The sequence below is a fragment of the Mandrillus leucophaeus genome, unplaced genomic scaffold (assembly GCF_000951045.1).
Source record: "Mandrillus leucophaeus isolate KB7577 unplaced genomic scaffold, Mleu.le_1.0 Scaffold729, whole genome shotgun sequence".
Taxonomy (NCBI): Eukaryota; Metazoa; Chordata; class Mammalia; order Primates; family Cercopithecidae; genus Mandrillus; species Mandrillus leucophaeus.
This window is the reverse complement of record NW_012107908.1, coordinates 366,492-390,665: the sequence shown is the minus strand read 5'-3', so window position 1 is coordinate 390,665 and position 24,174 is coordinate 366,492. Positions and strand designations below refer to the sequence as shown.

At 39.1% G+C, this 24,174-nt stretch overlaps 1 protein-coding gene and 1 long non-coding RNA gene across 2 annotated transcripts in view; both read right to left on the bottom strand.

The window, feature by feature from the left end:
• The window catches only part of RABGAP1 (RAB GTPase activating protein 1), a 167,171-nt gene extending 145,731 nt beyond the window's left edge, over positions 1-21,440 (bottom strand). The window contains exons 1-2 of the mRNA XM_011965496.1: positions 21,373-21,440; positions 4,852-4,912 (exon numbers count right to left, since the gene is read on the bottom strand). The gene's annotated coding sequence lies outside the window, so the exon portion shown is untranslated. The remainder of the gene's footprint in view (positions 1-4,851; positions 4,913-21,372) is intronic.
• Positions 21,441-22,138: 698 nt separating this feature from the next.
• The window catches only part of LOC105528672, a 19,232-nt gene continuing 17,196 nt past the window's right edge, over positions 22,139-24,174 (bottom strand). Inside the window, exons 2-3 of the long non-coding RNA XR_001004392.1 lie at positions 23,066-24,058; positions 22,139-22,372 (exon numbers count right to left, since the gene is read on the bottom strand). This is a non-coding gene — a long non-coding RNA (uncharacterized LOC105528672). The remainder of the gene's footprint in view (positions 22,373-23,065; positions 24,059-24,174) is intronic.

Here is a 24,174-nt window from a genome sequence, read left to right as displayed (position 1 = left end):
CCAGAGCCTCAACCTCCTGGACTTAGGCAATTCTCCCACCTCAGCCTCCCAAATCCCCTTCTGACTACAGGCACACACCACAATGCCTGGCTAATTTGTGGGGGTTTTTTTGTTTGCTTGTTTGTTTGTTTTTGTAGAGATGGGGTTTCACCATGTGGCCCAGGTTGGTCTTAAACTCCTGGGCTCAAGCAATCCACCCACCTCACTCTCCCAAAGTGCTGGGACTATCCCCCGCTTTTTTTTTTTAATCTTTAAGCTCTGTTGGACTTGAAACAATGTATATCTTATCAGAATGAGCATCTGATTTATACTCACTCAATTCCACTGAGAAATAGAAACATTATTCACACATAGCTCTAATCCCTTCCCCCTGCCTTTTGTGGTATTGCTATATGCACTATATCTATAAATAACTGTTAGAGGTCCAACAATAATCTGTCACAATTATTACTTTATATAATTTTATGTATACCTTAAAAGAAGTTGAGAGAAAAACCAATGTATATTTACAGTTTTCTTATATTAACCTTCTTGTTTATTATTTTTGGTTTTCTTCATTTATTCTTATGAATTTGAGTTACTATATGGAGTTATTTCCTAGCCGAAACACAGATCTGTCCCTATCTTATCTCCTTTTTCCTATTACTGGCAACTATATTACATTTCCACATCTCATAGGCCCAACAATATATTATATACATAGTATATAGTACTGCAGTAAAATGCAGATTTTACTGGGATAGTTTCAACAGTTCTTAGAGAAATTTGTAGGATACAGCTTCAACAGTTCTTAGGGAAATTTATAGCTGTTAAGTGCCTATATAGATATGCATGATATATACACAACACAAAAGAGGGAGAAAATATGCATTTATAGTGTCATTACTACATAATTATTTTTACTGGTGCTCTTTGATTTTTCATGTGGATTAAAAGCATCATTTGGAGTAACTTGCTTTCAGCCTGAAGAATTTCCTTTAGTGTTTCTTATAAGGTGGGTCTGCCAGCAGCAAATTCTCTGAGTTTTTACCTCAGAACACTTTACTTCAAAGAACTTTCAGTTTTGAATAATAGCTTGGCTGGACATAGAATTGTTGGTTAACAGTTTTTTGGTTTAAGTGCTTTGAATATGTTGTCCCACTGGCTTCTTGCCTCCATTTTTTTGCTGAGAAGTTAGCTACAAATCTTATGGGAAAGTTCCCTTGTAAGTTGATGAGTCACTTATCTCTTGCTGCTCTAAAGATTTTTTCCTTGTCTTTGGTTTTTAGCATTTTTACCAAGATATTTCTTTTTGTGAATCTCTTTGCATCTATTCCATGTGGAGTTCACTGAACTTCACATATATTATATAATTATTGTTTTTTGTATTTTGTATAAATTATTGTTTTTAAATAAATTTGGGATATTTTTGGATATTATTACTTAAAATTTTTTTCTAGTCATTTCTCTTTCTCCTCTCCTTTTGATACTCCTATTACAAGCATGTTGGCACACTTAACAGCTTCCCATATTATTCTGAGCCTGTTTTTTTCTACATTGTTTTTCTTCATGTTCTTTGAGTAATTTCTACTAATCTATCGTCAAGTTCATTAACTCTTTCTTTTGCCTGTTGAAATGTACTGTTGTGCCCCACAAGTGAGTTTTTCATTTCAGTTACTGTGATTTTCCTTTCCAGAATTTCCATTTGGTTCTTTTTAAAATGATTTCTCTTTATTAATATTCTCTATTTCATGTGAAACTATCATCACGCCTTAATTTCTTTAACCATGATTTCCTTTAGTTTGCTGAATATATTAATAATGGCTACCTTGAAAGCTCTGTGCTAAATCCAACCAGTCACGCTCACAGGTAGTAACTGCTGCTTGCTTTTTTAATGGGATGTCTGGGTCCCATTTTCTTGTTTCTCTGAATGTCTTACAATTTTTGGATAGAAACTAGATACTTGAGATAATATACAGTACCAATGCTGAGTACTGGCCTCCCCACTGCAAGATTTGTTATTGTTTATGCTTCTTTATTGGGTGACTGGCTAGTTGATTTTTGCAGATTCCATTGTCCTACCCCCAGTGTTAAGCCTCTGGTGTTGCTCCTCAGGGAGCTCAGACTTGAGATTGCTCACTGTAACCTTGGGATGAGAGTGGTTTGGGCAGGGCTCTCGCTGACTCTTGGCTTCTCTGACCACATCTAGCTTGTTAAATCACACTAATTGCTGTCTGACTGCTGTAATGATTTCAACAATGCACTACGGTATAAACTGCTCCATAGTCTAAGTCAATCAAACTTGGGTAACTTTGAAGTGAAAGTTCCAGAGGTCAAGTGAAAGTTCCTTGGTGATCTCCTCCCAGCTGTTTTTCCCTAGTTTCCTCAGGCAAACTAGGATGTCTATAGTCAAGTCTAAATGTCCAATCAACCTACCAATCTTCCCCAATTACCTTTCACCACAACCTCCACTATTTTTTTTAGAGTAACCTTAGGCTTAAACTTTTCTACACTCTGTCGTGAATGAAGCCCATTCCTTTAAGAAGGCTGCTTTAAGGCCAACTTTTCCCTGTAGGTAAAATCTCTGAGACATGGCTTTGGAGCTGGAAGTAGAGACAATAACACACTGTCTCACTGACACCCCAGGGTTAGTTGCTCTGCCCAAAGTAAAGCCTCTGTCCCGAGAGCAAGGAGCTGGGCAGAAAAACGAGGCCCCCAACTCTAAGTCACACTTGGCCAGAAACAGGCATGGGGAAGCAGGATGAGAAATACTGATATCTTGCTCCTGCTCTGGAAGATAGCCCAGAATGGGAGTCGGTGGGGGGACAGGGATTCTTGTCTTCTTCACTGCACCAATATGGAGAGGAGTTACCAACTGTCTCAGCTGGGATAGGGTAAAGAAAGGGCAGGTCTTGTTACCAATAACAGGTTCTTGCTGCTCTGACCAAATTTTAGTAAATTTTCTTGAATAAATGTTTTTTCATTTGCTGTATTTCCTTTAAAATACTGTCAGAGATCTTAAATGTTTTATTTTCGTAATTGTCACCAGTTCTGCTGGGGAGTAGAAAGAACATGCTGTCATCCTACAAGTCCCTCTTAACCAGTGAGCTTTTAAAAATATAAATTAGATCATGATTCCATTCAAAACTTTCCAACATTTCCACTCTTTTTTTTTTTTTTTTTTTTTTTAACAAAGCCCCACACTTCCTACTAAGCTCCACAGGGTTCTACACAATCCAGCCCATGCCCACTAATGGATCTCATCCTTTACTGCTTTTTACTTTGTTCACTCTGCTCTAACCCCCGTCCTAGCAAGGGTGGTTCTCCTCATGGTCTGTTTGCCGCTCCCACTGGAAAGCTCCTTTCCCAGATTTTTCCATGGCCTTCTTCCTCACTTCATTTGGGCCTCACCTCAAATGTCATCTCAAGACCTTCTCTAAAACAGCACCTGTCATTCACTCTTATTAATTTTTTTAAGTTTTACTGTTTTTTTATTTATTCCTCTATACATTTATGAGTAAGAGTAAGGGTTGTTTTCTTTTTTGAGACAGGATCTCACTCTGTCACCCAGGCTGAAGTGCAGTGGTATGATCATGGTTCACTGCAGCCTCCACCTCCTGGCCTCAATCGATCCTCCCACTTAAGCCTCCTGAGTAGTGGGGACCAAAGGTATGTGCCACTACGCCTGGTTAATTTTTTAAACTTTTGTAGAAATGGGGTTTTGCCATGTTCCCCAGACTGGTCTCCAACTCCTGGGCTCAAGTGATCCGCTTGCCAAGGCCTCCCAAATTACAGGTGTGAGCCACAACACCTGGTAAGTTTTCAAAATTTTGACAAAATTTTTTTTATTATACCTTAGGTTCTAGGGTACATATTCACGACGTGCAGGTTTGTTACATATGTATACATGTGCCATGTTGGTGTGCTGCACCCATTAACTCATCATTTACATTAGGTATTTCTCCTAATGCTATCCCTCCCCCTTCCCTCTACCCCATGACAGGTCCAGGTGTATGATGTTCCCCACCCTGTGTCCAAGTGTTCTCATTTTGACAAAAATTTTTAAAAGTCAAGGAACAATCATAATGTTGTTCACTCTTTATCCACATATCCTGTTTTGTTATTCTTCACAGCACCAAAATTTACTTGATATATTTATTTTCTTATTTGCTTACAGCCTATTTCCCCCATTAGAATTAAAGCTCTAGAAAGGCAGGGAGCTTTGCCTGTATTGTTCACCACTATACCTCCAGTATTTAGAACAATAATTGGCACATAGTCACCACTGAGTAAACATCTGTTGCATGAAAAGATGTTAACAGGAGTTAATACATTTTTAAAGCTACTTATAGTGTAAATGACAACTTTAACAGATAATCTGTTTTTATTTATATCAATAAAGAGTAGAACAACAATAGGGCATTGGAAAAGAAGTAACAGTGGCTGAGGAATTATAAACAAAAATGGCCAGGTATTTAAAGTTGTTTCAATAATCCTAAAACGGATTTTCGTAAATAGCATCTTTGACCTGCCAGTGCCCTTACATTAGGTAAACCAGGACCAAACAAAACAAATACTTGTAGTTCAACGGAAAAGTGAAAACAATATTAAAATGACAAATATTTATACTATAACCACTAGTTTTGACATTTAGGGGTACTGAAAAATTTAGGAAAAGCTAATTAGAGTGAAAATCTTTAATCAAATATAAACTTCTCACTAAGTTCAAATAAAATTCTTTAACATTAAAGAAAAAGCAGTATATTACTTCCATGTTCTCACTTTCCTCCCATATCCATTTTCTGTTAAGGCCAAATTTTGCAATGGGCTTAGAAATGCTAAGCAAAACAAACTTAGGTTACGAAGTTTTACCTTGAGTCCTGTTTTCTCATCATCACTTCCATTATTTGTAGATGGTGTCTCATCTCCTTGCCTGGAAACCAAGACAAAATCTTCACTATTAAGAGTAGATACTGAGTCTGAAGAGACACTGATTTTTCCAACAGAAGCCTTGTCATCCATAACTCAAGAATGAGTCTCAACACATGAATGATTAAATATTTTTTAATGCCTGGAAAACAAAAACCATAAAGATACTCAGATAGAATGTCTGCCAGATATTCAATTACACTCTACTTCTTACACAACACATACTGCATTCTTTTTAAATGCTTCAAAAATACTTTTCTAAGACTTTCACTACTTATAGCTTAGGGTTTTTTTGGTTTTTTTTTTTTTTATTCCAGATAAAAAGGAATTTCATGCTATTCAAGGCAGAGATATTTCCGACTTCAAAAAAATAAATAAAACATATTCCCTTCAGGATAACCCTAACTACTTACAGTGATTTCTTTGGGCTAAGTTGCAATTCAAGTCTTAGCCTCCAAAAAGATATAAGTATTAGCCTTCTGTTTTCTTTTTTTTTTTTTTTTTTGAGACGGAGTCTTGCTTTGTCACCCAGGCTGGAATGCAGCGGTGCGATCTCAACTCATTGCAAGCTCCGCCTCCCAGGTTCATGCCATTCTCTTGTCTCAGCCTCCTGAGTAGCTGGGACTACAGGCACCCGCCACCATGCCCAGCTAATTTTTTTTGGTATTTTTAGTAGAGACGGGGTTTCAACGTGTTAGCCAGGATGGTCTCGATCTCCTGACCTCATGATCCGCCCGCCTCAGCCTCCCAAAAAGCTGAGATTACAGGCATGAGCCACCGCGCCCAGTCTAGCCTTCTGTTTTCTACCCTTTAATTTTTAAAGTTGTAAATGTAAATGAAAAAGAAAGCACTTAGTTATTGTGAGGGTACAATAAGGTTTTCCTAGAATTATTGATACATAAGTTTAAAATACTAACATGGTTTTAAAAGGCCAAATTTCACATTTACGCCCAACAGAAAAAAATTCAAGGCAGTTAAATTTTAGCATAAATTCTAGAGCTGGGAAATACCTTACAAAGCAAGAAATGAGAAGTTCATTAAAAACTGCATCTTCCCACACCAGTTTCTTAGAACTCAGCTCAATATGAACATTACCCAAATAAGAGTTTTATACCAAAAATTCCTAGCAAAAAGTATAAAGAAGTGCCACTTAAGAAAATTCATTCAATTATTTATTGACTCTTGGAATAAAACTTAAACTCACTATCATTTTTAAACCTAGTTCTGCAAACTTTGTGGCAATGTTTCATTTGGTTGTCAAAACATCAACAAAACAATATAACGTTACACTCAGAGATTTAACTAACAAAAGCAGCTGTGGCTCCATGTTCATCTAGTACCCCAGAGATGTAAGGTTCTAAAAATCTGTTTAATTTTCTGACTGGGAAGTCCTTATTTATGCTTTGGATTTTTGATCATTGACTATATATTTATGGAGCATACACCATATGTCAAACACAATTTTCCCCTAAAAGGTCCACATATAAACACCTGGCAAGAGAAACTACACAATCCCTGAGTACTATAGCTGGAAGAAAACTTAGAAATCTAAAATCAAATTGATGGCAAGGTAAAAAGAAGGAAAAAAAAAACCTTACAAATCAATACTGTTAGATAAAGAAATGGCAACCCCGAGAAAAGGTCATTTAACCAGTTAATGGCACAGCTAAGGCTAGAACCCTGGACTCTCTGTTGCCTTTTATTTAAACTAATTCCCCTGCTTAACAGCTATTACACATCTGCATTTCATAAGACCAAATCTAAATACATAGCACGGCATTCAAAAACATTTCAAATTGTACTTATGAAAAATTCAAAGAAAAATGTTTTACTTAATTCATTCAATGAATACTTATTGAGTGGTTAATGTATAAAGAGCAAGCTACGGTAAACAAAAGAAAATAGATCCTTGCCCCAAAGTTTATACTTTAGTAGAGAGCAGAGGCAAATCGTACTTAATAAGTACTGATTTAGGGTAAAGAAAATTATGGGAACATGTTGGGAGAGGGACTAACTTAGACCTTAGCTAAGGATATATACTTTATTCCTTTAGATATTTGCCCTTACAGGATTCTCTTCCTGAAGTGGTTTCCTCACTTCTGTACTTAATCAACTCCAACTCATCACTCATGATGTAAAATCTCCCTCTTTTAGTAGTCTTCTCAGTCCACTTGCCCATTCCCACCCAGAATCAAATGAACTGTTTCCCTTATATCTGTTCCTACAGCATTTTACATTTGACTTTTCTACAGTATCTATTATGTTGTTTCTTAATGGTGCCTTTTAATTTGTCACATCTCTATTTCACAAATGAGGAAATTAAGTCTTAGAGAGATGGTGTAACTTGTTCAATGTAATGTGGTTAGAGTCAAAGTCAAAAATTAAACCCAGTTATCTGACTCCAAAGGCTATACTCTTTCCATTAGATTATGAAGCCTTTCTAATGCCACAAATTTGGGTCTTGTCCCAAAACACTCAGTATTGGGTAAAGGAGTCTTTATCTTTTTTTCAAAATTTGTACTTTAAGTTTTCATGCTCAATCAATTAAGTCTTTTATCCATCTTTTATAATGTGATTAACAGTTGGATGGCAGAGGGCCTGGGAAAGTGGTCTAAAGCTCTGGTCTCAGAGACACTAACAACTTTGTATACCACTACTCTGGACTCAAAAGCAATGTACTTTGGTAATTACACTAAGGAACTGAGATTTGGCAAGCTCAAAGTTCCACCTACTTTCCTTGAGAAGGTGATAGGAAAATACACTTTATAAAATACTTTATTATTTGTTTTGGCAACTGAAAGTAACTGAATCACTCAGCAGGAATGAGGTTTATCAAAACACTAAGTAGTACAGGAAAAATTATACAATAAGATTCCTTTTCTCTGGCCTCCATGGACAGAAGTGAAGAGGGAGCAGTCCATCAGCTCCACAAACTTAGATAAAACCACCCATTCCCTGGCCTCCATAATGAAGAAGTACCCCAGAACTTGCTGCACTTCTGGCAAATTCTAGAGATTCACAACTTCTGTCTCAAGATCATAAGGGGTTTCTTTTTAATCCCTACTCACATCAGTTACCATAAGAAGTCCCCTACTCTCATTCTTCATCCTTCAAACTTTAATTCTAATTCCCATTGATAATAAAGTATCAAAATTCCTCCCTCCAACACCCTGCACTGCCACTTCACTTCTCCATAGCACCTATAACCGCTTGACATGTATTTTAGTAATTTAAGTATATTGTAAACTAGAACCTAAGGTTCATAAGGGCAGGGATTTTTGTGTCTGATTAAGTGTTGGATCCCTGGCACCTGTAATAATGCCTGGCACATAGCAGGTGCTCAACTATTTGTTAAAGAAGTAGGATAAATAGCAAATAAAGATGGAAAAGAGCAAAAGCCACCCAAGGAGAAAGTAAGCCCACCTTTTATAAATTGACAAAAAGAACAGAGGTCGTATTTGTGATGCTGAAGCACACAATTATGAGTTAAGAAAAACCTACAATTATGAGTCAAGAAAAACCGAAGTTAAAATACTGGTTCTGGGCGGGCACAGTGGCTCATGCCTGTAACCCCAGCACTTTGGGAGGCCGAGGCGGGTGGATCACGAGGTCAAGAGATTGAGACCATCCTGGCCAACATAGTGAAACCCCGTCTGTACTAAAAATATAAAACTTAGCTGGGCATGGTGGCACACGCCTATAGTCCCAGCTACTCGGGAGGCTGAGTAAGGAGAATTGCCTGAACTCGGGAGGCGGAGCTTGCAGTGAGCCAAGATCGTGCCACTCCACTCCAGCCTGGCAACAGAGCAAGACTCCGTCTCAAAAAAAAAAACAAAAATACTGGTTCTACTACTAATAGTATGAGCCTGTCACACCAAGCCTCAGTTTCCATAGAGGTGATGTTATACGATCGATCTCATAGAGCTAGTGTACAAATTACTAAGGACTATACATAAAACATTTAACAATACACAAAAAACATTATAAGCACCCAATAGTTATAGCTTTTCAAAAACTAACTTCAAATTCAAAAAAATTTAAGTTATTAACTGATTTAAGTAATCCAAATTAAAATACTTCATACTATCTCTACTTCTTGGCTTATGTCTATAGTGCCTGTATGAATTAATTTGGTTGTTAGTTGGGAAACACATTACTGAGGAAAAAAATTAATTAATTTCCTAATTTCACATTCTAAGTTGTTAATATCTAAATAAAAGCAAAATAGCACTTTGAATAAAAATCCTTTATATATCACAGAAAGGAACAAAATGTACACATTTTTATCTCATTTTATCATCCTAACAATTCTATAAGATAGATAGAATAAGGATTATTATCCCATTTGAAATAAGATACATATTGCCTGGTATCTGGTACGTAGGCATTCAGTTTGTCTTCTTCTTTTATAGAAGTGACGAGCCCAGATCCTTGTAACAAGTCCAATTACCAACAGCACAGGTTGGTGGATGCAAGTTCAGGGATGCTTGTATTTTTGAGACAGGTTCTTGCTGTGTCGCCCAGGCTGGAATGTGGTAGTGTGATCATAGCTCACTGCAGCCTCGATCCTCCTACCTCCGCCTCCTGAGTAGCTAGGACCACAAGTGTGTGCCACCACACCTAGCTAATCTTTTTTAAAAATTTCTCAGCTGGGCGCAGTGGCTCACACCTGTAATCCCAGCACTCTGGGAGGCTGAGGCGGGCAGATCACGAGGTCAGGAAATCGAGACCATCCTGGCTAACATGGTGAAACCCTGTCTCTACAAAAAAAGAAAAAATTAGCCAAGTATGGTGGCAGGCGCCTGTAGTCCCAGCTACTTGGGAGGCTGAGGCAGGAGAATTGCATGAACTCGGGAGGCGGAGCTTGCAGTGAGCTGCACTCCAGCCTGGGCAACAGAGTGAGACTGTCTCAAAATAATAATAATAATAATAATAATAATAAGATTTAAAAAAAAATTCCTGGCCAGGCGCGGTGGCTCAAGCCTGTAATCCCAGCACTTTGGGAGGCCGAGACGGGTGGATCACGAGGTCAGGAGATCGAGACCATCCTGGCTAACACGAAACCCCGTCTCTACTAAAAAATACAAAAAACTAGCCGGGCGAGGTGGCGGGCGCCTGTAGTCCCAGCTACTCGGGAGGCTGAGGCAGGAGAATGGCGTGAACCCGGGAGGCAGAGCTTGCAGTGAGCCGACATCCGGCCACTGCACTCTAGCCTGGGTGACAGAGCGAGACTCTGTCTCAAAAAAAAAAAAAAAAAAAAATTCTCAGCCATCCAAAGTGCTGGTATCACAGGCATAAGCCACTGTACCCAGACTTACCTCTCTTTCAAAAAAGTCAAGTCACTTAAGGTGATAGACAATTATGTACACTTATACAGCCGCCTCCATCACACCTAAAAGTTCAATTATGCTTTATTTTCATTATATCTACTCTCACTACTTTTATTCTTACAGAGACATTAAAGATCACTAGAGATTTTTATTGTAAATTAGTATTGTATACGAAAACTCTATGGACTTTTTGCCTGCTCTGTGCTGTAAGTGCCAATTTTATGCTCAATTATGTACCCCAGTATAAAATACATCTCAACATTGCTAAATAAAGATTCACATTTAGCCAGGAGCAGTGGCTCATGTCTGTTATCCCAAAAACTTGGGAGGCTGAGGTGGGAGGGTCGCTTGAGACTAGGATTTCAAGACCAGCCTGGGCAATATAGTTAGATCCCATCTCTAAAATAAGATATTTAAAAATTAGTCAAGTGAGGTGGTGTGTGCCTGTAGTGCCAGCTACTTGGGAGGCTGAGCCAGAGGACTGCTTGAGCCCAGGGGTTCTAGGCTGCAGCGAACTATGATGGAGCCACTGCACTCCAGCCTAAGTGACTGAGTGAGACCCTGTCTCAAAAACAAAAAAAAAAATTCACATTCATTCTCAATCTCCTCTTAAGCACTGTGGTTAATGGAGTGAAATGGAAAGAACTGGCCATGATAAAACCTCTTTTAAGAGTCCTTCAAAAGCAGTCAGTTCTTCAAAAATCAGTGTTTACTTTTTTAAAAACTTGAACTTTTTCTTTTGAGACAGAGTACTATCAGATATTTATATTGTGTCTAGTTAACTAACATCTGAGAAGTAACAAACAGTGACAGGCAGTGGCATGGGTTTGCTAATGTGCAATTAGCAGAGGCAAAACCACCTCCCAGTAAGTGACCTACCTAGCTTAATAAGAGGTATGGGTGGTACTAATAATTGAACCTGACACACTAGAGACAAAATGTGCTAGTGCCTCGTCCAAAGCTTGGTTAACCTTTATTTCTTTGGTTTTCTTGAGATTTTCTTCTTGAAATAGTAGTATTAATGCCTCCACCTCTACCACTTCAATGGAACTCCCCACTGTTCTATTGAGCCCCTCTCAAAAATACCACCCCCTTACTTCTCACTTTCACTGAACCTCTTAAAAACCATCAACACTACAAAATTTCACAACCCAAATAACTATTTCAGTTCTTATCTTACTTCCACCTGCTGAAGTAAATGAAAATGCTGGCCATTTTCTTATTCTGAAACTCTTATCCTTTTGCATCCATTTCCTACCTCTATCTTTTCTTAGTTCTCATTTAGGTTCCTTTTCTTCTGTTTTTAAAATTACATCATCGTCCCTCTTTTCCCTGGCTATCTCATTAGCTAACATGGGTACAGCTTTCTATTGTATGCTGATAATACTCTAGCACTATCTTTTCTCTTGAATTTCACATGGGTATTTGTGTTATATTTTCTTTTTCTTCTATTCGGTATCAAAGAATCTGCTATGTGCCAGACACCAGGTATAGTGTTATGGTGAGGAATAAAAGATACTCCTTACCTTTGACAGGCCTACGGTGCTAGGGAAAACAGACTAGTAAACAGGTAAGTATAGCGCTTGTTATAATAAGAGGTGTGTAAAGGGTGTTATATGAATACACAGCAGGGCTCTACTATATGTGTCCTATGGTCATCTCAAAACCAATTCCTTGCATCCAAAACTAAACCATTTAACCCCCAGGTGTCAGGAGATTCTTCTTCCTAGATTCTCTATCCTGGGTTCTCAGTCCTGGTTAACAGCCACAGATTGAAAATAACATCAAAAAAAAAGAAAAAAGAAAGGAAAAAAAAGCACAAGAAACCAAACCAAAACAAATCTTGACTCCTCCTTTTCTTACCCTCCCTTGGAAAAATGGATTTTAGTTCTAAAACATATCCCAAATCTATTCCTTCTTCACCATCCCTCATGTCATTGACTTGTATTTTATTCTCTTTCAACCTCACTATAACAAACATCTTTCATTCTAGAGTCTCTCTAGTTATTGATTATTTAGCCCCCAAAGTTAATTTCTAAAACTTAGATCTGATCATATATCCCATCCCTCCCCCTTCCTCAAAACTATTTATTGCTTCTGACTGAAAATACAATAAAATCCTAAATCCTTATATTATTTAGTTCTTCAAAATCTGGAGCCAATTTCCATTCTAGTCTTATCTTCTTCTGTCACACCATACTATATACACAAATACGTCATGCATTTTAATGCTCTCAAGCCTTTTCCTATGCTGCTTGCTCAGCTGGGAATGTGTTTTTGTTTCCCCAATCAGCCGTTCTCCACCAACAGCAACCTAATAATACAATCAAGTATTCAACCTCCCCCTTTCCCTTCTGCAATGTTCATTATTTTTTCCTAGGGCTCCTCAGGCTTTTTGTTTTTTAGTTCTATCACAGAATTACAGCATTTACCACACAGTAAAGTAATATCAACACTTTTTTTCTTTTTTTTTTGAGACAGAGTCTTGCCTTGTCACCCAGGCTGGATGCAGTGGTATGATCTTGGCTCACTGTAACCTCTGCCTCCAGGGTTCAAGCGATTCTCCTGCCTCAGTCTCCTGAATAGCTGGGATTACAGGCACACACCACCACGCCCAGCTAATTTTTGCTTTTGTTTTGTTGTTATTGTTTTTGAGATGGAGTTTCGCTCTTGTTGCCCAGGCTGGAGTGCAATAGTGTGATCTCAGCTCGCTGTAACCTCCACCTCCTGGGTTCAAGTGATTCTCCTGCCTCGGCTCCCAAGTAGCTGGGACTACAGGCGCGCGCCACCACGCCTGGCTAATTTTTATATTTTTCGCACAGATGGGGTTTCACTATGTCGGGCCAGGCTGGTCTTGAACTCCTAACTTCAGGGGATCCACCCGCCTCGGTCTCCCAAAGTGCTGGGATTACAGGCATGAGCCACCGCGCTGGCTGTAATTTTTGTATTTTTAGTAGACGAGGTTTCACCATGTTGATCAAGCTGGTCTTGAACTCCTGATCTCAAATAATCCACCTGCCTCGTCCTCCCAAAGTGCTGGATTACAGGCATGAGCCACTGTGCCTGGCCCAACGCTTGTTTTCCACTCCACGATATTGATCAATCCATTCATTCCAGAAGCAATTACTGAGTATAAACCACCATGTCAAATGCTGGGAGTATAATGGGCACAAATAGTCCCCCTGAACTACTTGTGAACGGGGGTCTTATGTTTTACTCATATTAATTTCATATCCTTACTTACAGGCAGTGTTCAATAAATTTGGTTGAATATACTTCATCGCTGTTTAACTAGTAGGGTCTAAGTAATATGAGGAAAAGAAACAAACATGCTACTCTACATGCATGTATTAGGGATGTGGACATGAAGACTAAAATGAACAGGCTAAAAAAAAAAAAGCTACCTTGAGTGTACCTGAATGACTCTTCATCAAATCCCCAACTGTCATGACCAAAAAACAGTTAACAACACAGTCACAAAAAATATACCTTGGGTTCCCTTTGGACCAAACACTAACCACTTCCCTCCTAATCCCCATCATTTTTTTTGCTCAACCAGTGAAGAAATGGGTACAGCTATAGGGACTCTTAAGCAAGATGACTAAATCACCTTGCTAAATCTAAAGAGAAAACAATACTTATTACTTCTTGAGTGTCAATTATATGCCCAACATGGTACAAACAAGTTTTACATGTATTATTACTAATCTTCACACTAACCTTGCCAGATGGGTATTAACTTCATATGACAGACAAACTGAGGCTTGGGCAGGCTGAGTAACTCACTTAAGTCCACAGAGAAAATTGTGGAACTTGATCTAGGTATCTAGGTGTCTCTGTCCTTTTCTGGATTGCATCTCTCTCCTTCCTGATGTTGCTATCTCCATCCTCTCCCTATTCCAATCCATCCTCTATGCTGTTCCCAGTTGTACCCTTCTAAAACACAAATCTGGTAAGTTTACTCTCTGTTTAGAAAAAGAAAAAGACAGGATGTAGCAAAAGAATCAAGTCTGAAAGATGCTGTAGCAGGACAATTCCTGTGGCTTTGTAGCTCTTTAAAATTAAACAAGCAGGATACAAAGAAGCTATAAAAATCACATTGCGTTAGTCTCAGCTTTTGTGTGTGTGTGTGTGTGTGTGTGTGTGTGTGTGTGTGTGTGTGTTTTCCTGGCTCTGAACTTTGTTTCGCTGCACTGGTTTTCACAAGAATTTCGCACAGCCTATCCCTGGAAAGGGTGGGACAAATCTAACAAAACTCAATGGAACACCATCCCTTCTTTATAAAAATAAATTCCTTTCCACCACTACTAACTGCCAGACAATAGATGTCTTTGTTTTCATTCTGACTCTGAATTTTAGGGTTATTTCTTTGAATTATTTTAGTGGGCTAAGAGAATCGTAATAATTTAAGCTTTCTGATTAATTTCAGGTTAGATTAAAAAACCAAAACCAAAACCAAAAGAATCAAAACAATCATCTTGGGTCCCTACTTGCACTTAAAGGCAAGAAAAACTAGCTTATCTAAAACTCACTTTTAGGCAAATGTGAGCCTACCATAACTGTGACAATTTACTTCTTTAAACTATTAAATCACTTTTAGTTCTAGATTAACTGAAAAAGACATATGAATTAAACAAATACAGGGAATTATAAAACAAAATAAGACTTTAAAAACACTGTAAGTTGTAATCTTTTTGCATTGTGTTTAAGTAATAACACAAACATTACCATCTTAGCTACGGAAGTGTACAATTCTGTGTCAATAAATACATTTACATTGTCATGCAACCATCACCATCATCTATCGTTAGAACATTTCCTTTCCTCCCCAACTGAAACTCTGTGCCCATTAACACTAACTCCCTATTCTCCTCCTCCTCCAAAAACCACTATTCTACTTTGTCTCTAAGAAATTTACTGCCCTAGGTGCAGCATATAAGCAGTGGAATTACATAATATTTATCATTTTGTAACTGGTTTATTTCATTTAGTACAATGTCTTCAAGGTTTACTAATATTGTAGCATGTGTCAGAATTTCCCTCAAGGCTGAATATTTCATTGTATGTATACCACATTTACCCTTCAATAAAAGTAAGTTTCAAAATAATTATAACTTTATAGGATCTTTAAAGGGGTGAATATCAGGTGTTTTCCATTACAGTTCCATGAGGTAGACATAAGCAGCTCCATATTTTAAAATGGAGTTTCTGAGGGTAAGCTACTTAATCTCTCTTTCTCAGAGACTTGGGATATCCATGACTTTCTCACCCCAAAATTCATACTCTCCCCACTGTATCTTGATACTTCATACTTCTAAGGAAAGGTACAAGAGGTAAGAAGTGGGGATGAAATGTGCATAAAACAATTCATTTAACTCTGTTAATTATGAGTGCGATAATGTTGACACTTGAAAAAATAAAATCTTGCCAATGGTTTTCTCATGTTCCTGTGGATGTATCAGGAAACACAGTTTAATTTTTTCCAGAACTCTACATATGCTGGCTTAATGCCATTTCAACACAATATCTGTGAAACCAAATATTTAAATTGTTGTTTGGATTCCCTGGGAATACAGGGAAAGTTAGCTTAATGTTAATGTACGACTCCTTCACAAGGTCAGATTATATTCCCGACCTTGCTAGTATGGGTTTTAAGAATCATTCTTTACTTTTTCTGAACAGATTTCAAAGTATAATTTACATTAGCATTTAATAAATGTAAAAATATGAGTATTTTTAAGCAATGCAGGGTTAGCCAAAGACTTTTCCTCTTTTTAGGAAGTTTGTCAATATAGTTCTTTCTCATCTACAATTAAGAAAATCTGGCCGGGCGCGGTGGCTCAAGCCTGTAATCCCAGCACTTTGGGAGGCCGAGACGGGCGGATCACGAGGTCAGGAGATCGAGACCACCCTGGCTAACACGGTGAAACCCCGTCTCTACTAAAAAATACAAAAAACTAGCCGGGCGAGGTGGCAGGCGCCTGTAGTCCCAGCTACTCGGGAGGCTGAGGCAGGAGAATGGCGTAAACGCGGGAGGCGGAGCTTGCAGTGAGCTGAGATCCGGCCACTGCACTCCAGCCTGGGCGACAGAGTGAGACTTCGTCTCAAAAAAAAAAAAAAGAAAATCTATTTTAGTAAGCTATTTACAAAAAGAAAAAGAAAAAATCTATTCCAGTTAGAATATGCATCTGTTTACATTCAGATTTAAAATGTATTATTCACTTCTCTTTAATCTACATGAATTTAACACTAAGCAAGCAAATCATTCAATAGATGATCAAAGTCTAAGATAAATGCAGTAATATAATTTGTGTTTTCTATGACCTGTTTGATTTTCAGGGGAATACATGTAGGCAACCATAAATGTTTGGCAGAAGATACATGTTTTCTGTGCCTTTCAGTATGCTGTCTCTTATTATCCTTGATGATAGTTAAAATATATTCCCAAAGCTGGTCCAAAGGTAGTGAGTTATCTTAATTGTTCAGTCAGTAACAGAACAAACTCCTTGTTCTACTCTTTTCTCCCTTCTCATTACTACACTTCACTAGTCTTAAAAAATAAAATATATTCCCAAAGAAGGATTCTGCATATTATTTCCTTAACTGATATAAGATCATCCTCAGAAAATGGAAAACAAAATTATAAACCATAAGTTGTTTGTTATAGTTACCAAAATGTATAAATAAGGGAAAACGGAAGAAAGTTTTAAAACAGTCAAATTGTTGTTAAGGTTTGACTTAGTAACATTATGTTAAAGTTACCACAGAAACTCATTTGTTAATGTACCTTCAGAAATGCCAGATTTAGGTACAGAGAAAAATTTATTTCCACAAAGACTTACAGAACCCAAGAAGTAGTAGTTTATAACACAAATGCTGACACAACCTTAACAGGAAATACATAACAACTATGCATTAATTCTTGGAAAGGTATACAATTAAGAAGATATATTTCTCATACTTAACAGACAAATACATACTATTTAATGTCGGACAGGAGCTTAAAAGTAGGATTAGGGCTTTATTTTACTGTATAGTGATCAGAAAAAGGGATTTAGGTGGTAAAGTCTGATGGAAAACAATCTTCAAAAAATTCTCACTGAGTACTTCAGAATATTATGGTTGATTTGGAAAGAGGAGGGAAACTTCCAGGCCAAATTCTATAAACTAACGTGTTCAACACTTGCACACTTCCATATTTGGTCTTTGCACATGAAGAGAAACAAGGCTATTAGGGTCAACGTGAATGGTTACAATGTAAGCTTAAATGTCCATCCAATATTGTTCTGATTTACAAGGTTTCTAAACAATAATGATCTCAGGATCAACACAAAACTGAGAGGGGTTAGGGTGGTAGGGATGACCAGATAACCGGTTTACGCTAAAAAAAAAAAAAAAAAAAAAAAAAAAGCAACAGCTGTGATATTTAGATGGTGTTTTTTCAGGTATACCCAGGGGCATCAAGTCCTGAGCCTTGAATTTTTTTTGCTGGGATCTAACTATGGAAACTCAGTAAAACAAGGCAACTACATACAAAGCACCAAAATGTCATGCTAAACTCTGCTTTATGTACATTAAATTCACTTCTTAAATATTTGAGTTCTATCTCCAAGAAAGATTATTTAACAAACTATAGGAACGATCCCTGAAGTACCGTCTCGCTAAGAAAGATTATTTAGGCCAGGCGTGGTGGCTCACTCCTGTAATTCCAGCACTTTGGGAGGCCGAGGCAGGTGGATTACCTGAGGTCAGGAGTTCAAGACCAGCCTGGCCAACATAGTGAAAACCCATCTCTACTAAAAATAAAAAAAAAATTATCTGGGTGTGGTGGCGCGCACCTATAGTCCCAGCTACTCGGGAAGCTGAGGCACGAGAATCTCTTGAACCTGGGAGGCAGAGGTTGCAGTGAGCTGAGATTGCGCCACTGCACTCTAGCCTGGGAGATTGCAGTGAGCTGAGATCACGCCACCGCACTCCAGCCTGGGCGACAGAGTGAGACTCCGTTTCAAAAAGAAAAAAAGAAAAGATTACTTAAGAGTGTTGTCACACTGTCACTTTGCGAGGCCAGGGTGGGAGGACTGCTTGAGGCCAGGTGTTTGATAACAGCCTGGGCCACATAGTGAAACCCAGTCTCTACAAACAATAGCAAAATTAACTGGGTATGGTGGCAGGTGCCTGCAGTCCTAGCTATTTGGGAGGCTGAAGCAGGAGGATCACTAGTGCCCAGAAGTTCAAGGTTGAGGTGAGCTATGACAGCATTACTGCACTGCAGTCTGGGAAAGAGAACAAGACCCTATCTCTTAAAAAAAAAAAAAAAAAAAAAGTGTGTTGTATTCATTTATTCCACATGCTTGAGAAGGCTAATGATATCTGATTATATTGAAATTACAAAGATAACATTATGGGCAGTCTATGTCAGAACCTTAGCACACCAGTGTTTTTACAAAGATACTCAACTGTAGCACCAATTTAAACTATTTTCTGAAACCTGTATTCAAAGGCTCCTTGTTAAAACTAGTGGGAAATAATGAGACCTCCAAAGGAGGATTTCCTTTAGCTGGAAATATACTGAATAAAAAAAAGACTTATTTAAAAGAAGCTGGGCTACAAAGTTCAGTTAATATATTGTGTGGAAAACCATGTCCCCTCATGTAGATAAAGTGCATAACACAATTCTCTCAATATGCAGCAGAAAAGGTAGGAAACAGGTGTCTCTGTTCCCACTACATTACTACACCAGTTGTAAACTGCAAACAAAATCCTATGCCAAAAACACCAAAATGCACGCAGCTGACAGGTTAACTTTCCAAACAAATATATACCTATTAATGTCAATGCGTTAACTGTAAACTGAATTATAACACTGAAACAATTAAAAGTAAGAGTGGCTGGGCGCGGTGGCTCATGCCTGTAATCCCTGCACTTTGGGAGGCTGAGGCAGGTGAATCACCTGAGGTCAGGAGTTCAAGACCAGTCTGGCCAACACGATGAAACCCCATCTCTACTAAAAATACAAAAAATTAGCTGGGCGTGGTGGCGGGAGCCTGTAATCCCAGGCTGAGTCAGAAGAATCGCTTGAACCCGGGAGGCGGAGGTTGCAATGAGCCAAGATTGCTCCAGCCTGGGCAACAAGAGCAAAACTCCATCTCAAAAAAAAAAAAAGAAAGACAGAAAGTGCACCACAACATGACTATAACTCAGTTTTGTTTTTTTTTTTTTAAATGGGAACTGGCAATATGCCTATAACTCAGTTTTTTGTTTTTGTTTTTTTTTAATGGGAACTGGCTGTGTCACCCAGGTAACACCCATCATAGCTTACTGCAGTCTGGAAATTCTCAAGTGGTCCTCCCACCTCAGACTCCCAAAGTGTTGGGATTACAAGCATGAATCACTGTATGCCACTAATATTTCAACTTTATGAATCTGAGTTATTATCTTGAATTCAAGTTACATGTGAATTTTAAATGTTACCAATATATACAAATCAATCATGGATTAAAATTTTATTAATACAAAGTGGTCTACAAAGGAAGATTTATAAAGACTTCTCTTCCCTATTTTGTTTTGTTTTGCTTGAGACGAGTCTCACTCTGTTGCCCAGGCTGGAGTGCAGTGGCCAATCTCGGCCCACTGCAACCTCTGCCTACCGGGTTCAAGCGATTCTCCTGCCTCAGCTTCCCAATTAGCTGGGACTACAGGCGCCCGTCACCACGCCCGTCTAATTTTTGTATTTTTAGTAGAGATGGGGTTTCACCATATTTGACAGGCTGGTCTCGAACTCCTGACCTGGTGATCCGCCCGCCTCAGCCTCCCAAAATGCTGGATTACAGGCGTGAGCCACCGCACCCGGCCCCTATTTTCAGTTTTTATAAGTAAGCTCTAGTTAAGTCTTCAATACATATTAAATAGCACCTTATACAAACTTGAACTAAGGCAACAGGTCCTTCGTTTAAAAAAAAAGTTGGATGAGCCATCCTTGTTACCTAAGCTTTTTTTCCCAACTACTTTTCAAACATCAGTTTAACGTTACAAACACAATTCCATTCACCTTCCATTGTTTTTTTCTTCCCTTCCGAAACAAAAACAGCTGGAAACTCACTCACTGTGTACTTACTACTCCAGGCACATGTTTGTAAATACATGTGAACGGAAATATAAAAGGAATTGTGAAACCCTGTCCCTAACAGGTTTTTTTCCCCTGATAAAAAGCCAACGAAAGTCAAAAGGCCTCAAATTCAAGTTGGAACATGATTTAAAGCTAACGGAGCACTAGTAGCGGGAACACTAGTAGTATGATCACTCAACACGGTCTCCTAGGACATTTGTTTCCAAAAAAGAATTCTCGAGTAACCAAAGATATGCAGATACGTGAAACGCAGGAGCAGATCATAAACAGTCTGGATGTAGAAGAGTGGAGACCAAAGTACTACCAGGCAATGGACAGCGAACTCATGAAGTCTTGACGTTATTCTTTGGTTCAACACGTAAAACCGTTAAGGGTGCGGATAATCAAAGGACACAGCGATGAAGTACTGGGGTAGCTGCTTCAAGATGAGAAGACTGGGATGCCAAGGACACTTTAATTGCAGACGGGGAAATGAGACAGAAAGACCAACCTGAGATGGCAAAGCGACAGTGAAAACTAGCAAATCTTTGAAATTTAGGCGCAGCCCAGGACAGCCTGAGGCCCAAGGTAGCTTAAGACACAGATACTGGCCTAGTGGGCAATGGGGAGAAACTGAGGCGGGGGGGAGCGGCTGGATTCCCAAAGAGGACCAAGCCTAAAACATTAAAGTCAAGATACAAACCAGCTTTGCAGAGGGACCAGAGGGAGGGCCAAATACGCAAGACTCAGAAGACCGGCACCCACCCAGACAGGGGGAACCGGTTTGGGCAGGGGCTCCCAAGAGCGGCCCAGCCTGCGCATGCGCCCTCTCCCCTCCGTCGCAGCTCCCCCTCCCCCCAATCACGGCTCCCCTCAGAACTCGGCCCGTCGAGGGAGCTGAGCGGAGCTCCACTGGCCCGACCCCGCGGGATGAGAAGACGGCTTGGCTCTCCGCAGGGGCCGTCGAAAATACCCCTGGGGTTGGTAGGTAGGAGAGTGGGAGGAGGAGGAGGGGAAACGCGGCCCTACCCGACCCGCCGTCTCCTCCTCCGCCGCCCGCCGCTCGCCGTCCCGGAGGCTCCACCGCCTGGGCCTCCCAAGCCGCCCTTTCCCCGCCCCCCCAGCCCCTTACTCACGTGAGAGCGACTTCTTCCGCCCTCCGCCCCGCCCCCTGCCCCGTCTCATAGGTCCGCGACCACGACGAGCGACCCTATTGGCCCAATACCGGGAAGCGAGGCGGAGCTTCCTCTTTCCGAGCCCCACCTGGGTTTTCAGCGCGCCTCAGGACTGTGCGCCTGCGCGAAGTGCACAGGCTGTTAGCTGGACCTTGGCTGCGCTCTATATCTGGAGTTGGACAGGCGGCCGGGACTGGGGACTATGGAAGCGGACTGGGTAGTACCTGTTGAGCCGAACAAAGGGTACAACCTCAGAGTACTGGTGCTTGAGCAAGGAATCCCCCTGCTCATCTTTCATGTGCTGCAAGTCCTGTTTGAAAATCAGTACTTCACAGCGTAATAAAATTCACTTGGCATTTATTGAGGACGCACGGTGTGTCAGGGACTGTGATGGGTCTTTATGTGGCTATCTCATTTCAGCTTTACCACAAATCTGTGAGAATGGTACGATTTTTTTCATTTTATAAAGTAATTTAGCTTTATAAAATGAGTCTAGACCAGAATCCAGTCTAGAAGTCAAAACTTCCAACTGCCAAGTGCTAAAACCACTGGTACAACATAGCTGCCTAAAGGCATTTAAGGCACACAAGAGGACAGAAATGCACAAGGTTATATCAGATTGTGACTCAAAGATGAGATTTTTATTTTAATATCATTCAAAGGTGAAACACAGCAACAGCAATATAATGAAGTTTAAAGTCCCTGTCCTCAATGAATGTACAATGTAGTGGGGAACAAAAACAATGATTATTAAAGTGCTAGTTAAGTCTTATTTTTAAAGAGACCCTATCTTGTCCAGGCTGCAGTGCAGTGGCTATTCACAGACGATCGTATCACACTCCACCCTCGAACTCCTGGGCGCAAGCTCTCCTACCACCTCAGCTTCCTGAGTAGCTGGGACTGTATGTAGGCATGTACCACCGCACCTGGCTCTTAAGACGTGATAATTTATAAAATAATTCTACAGCCTCTTCCTTACTCTTCCCCTTTCTTTATTCCAACTGGCATATGCTCTTTTCTTGGTGAATGAGTCATCTACAGTGTTTTCTGGTGGATAATGCATCCCGATCAACCAGAGAAAAAACAGTAAGAAAAAGCTGTGTTCTGTTGCAATCCCTCTGTGATTTGTCTAATACAACAGAAGTGGCTGTACCCCTGCAGAAAAAGAGTTTCGCTTCCTTTCTCCTTATATAGTTACAAAATATCCATTTCAAGATATTCAAAGAATAAAGTATTAGGGAAAAAGTAAAATCCCCTGAACTCCCAACAAAACCACTTTTAACGTTTTGGTGCCCATACTTTCATGTATTTCTTGATTCACGTACACCCCAAATATTTATGTAAATCTTAACATACATTTTTAAATAAAATTGTATACACAATCAATACAACATGCCTTGGAGAATACAGACAAGCTAAAATAAAATTTTTTCAAAAAGCATTGCATTAAAAAAAATTTTTTTAAATTACAGGCTCATGCCTGTAATTTTAACACTTTCGGAGGCTGAGGTGGGAGAATGGCTTGCGCCTAGGAGTTGGAGACCAGCCTGGGCAACATAGTGAGACCCTGTCTCTATGCTTTAATGAAAAACAAAAAACATGGCATTCCCAGCGCCAATGTTAATATTTTAGAGTATATCCTTCTGCGTGTGTGTATTTTTTTTTTCAAAATGAGATCACTTTAGTCATCTCCTTTTTCAATTAAAAATATCTACCTTATTTCAGTACATTTTCTTCTCACCTAATTCCTAGATCACATTCACATTTTCTGTCAACCTAAAGTTATTTTTACAGTTGGCTTTCTTAAATGAGTAATATTACAGGAAAATTTCCTCTCATACAATACCTAACTACAATCAAATATTCTGTTGACCAAATTATATTTTTCTACAACCAGTATTCCCAAATCAGTATCCAATTCAGGACCATAAATTCCATCTGGTTACATCCCTTGACTTTTTAATTATGGCACTTAAAAAAAAATTAAAAGATTCTTGTTCACTGTAGAAATCAGGCCACTTGAAGTGCAAAATGTTTTTATCTGAGTGGTTGCTTCCTCATGAAGTCATTGAGCTTGTTCCTATAAGCCTTGTATTTCTTGAACAAGAAAGTTATATTTGAAGACTCAGTGGATTCAAGTCAAACATATCAAACTAGTACACCTCACAAGTGACAGGTCATACTTCATGTTTCATTATATTACATACAATGTTATGTATCTAACCTGTTAGATGTTATGTTAGATACATAACATTGTATCTACAATAGATGCAACATTTACGGAATCTTACAGAATTATGCTAATATTGACCACTGGATTAGTGATGATATATATGTTGTTTTTATCATCTAAGTCATTTTAAAAATAGACTATAGTCTGTTTCAATGCCTGCCAATGCTATATGTTGATATCCCATTCACAGAAAATGAATTTTGGTTTCCAAATATGCTTAACTTTTTTTCAGTAAGTGACTTTGTACCCAAGAAAATGTGGTTACAGTATATGAATGGAATGTGGGGCTGGTGTGAAATAAAGCAATGTGGTAGGCTGGAGCCAAAATAGGAAGGTCCTTGAATGCTAAAATAAGGAAACTGAAGTTCACTCTATAGACACACGGGTGCCCTTGGATATTTTAAAGGACAGTGACAATATTAG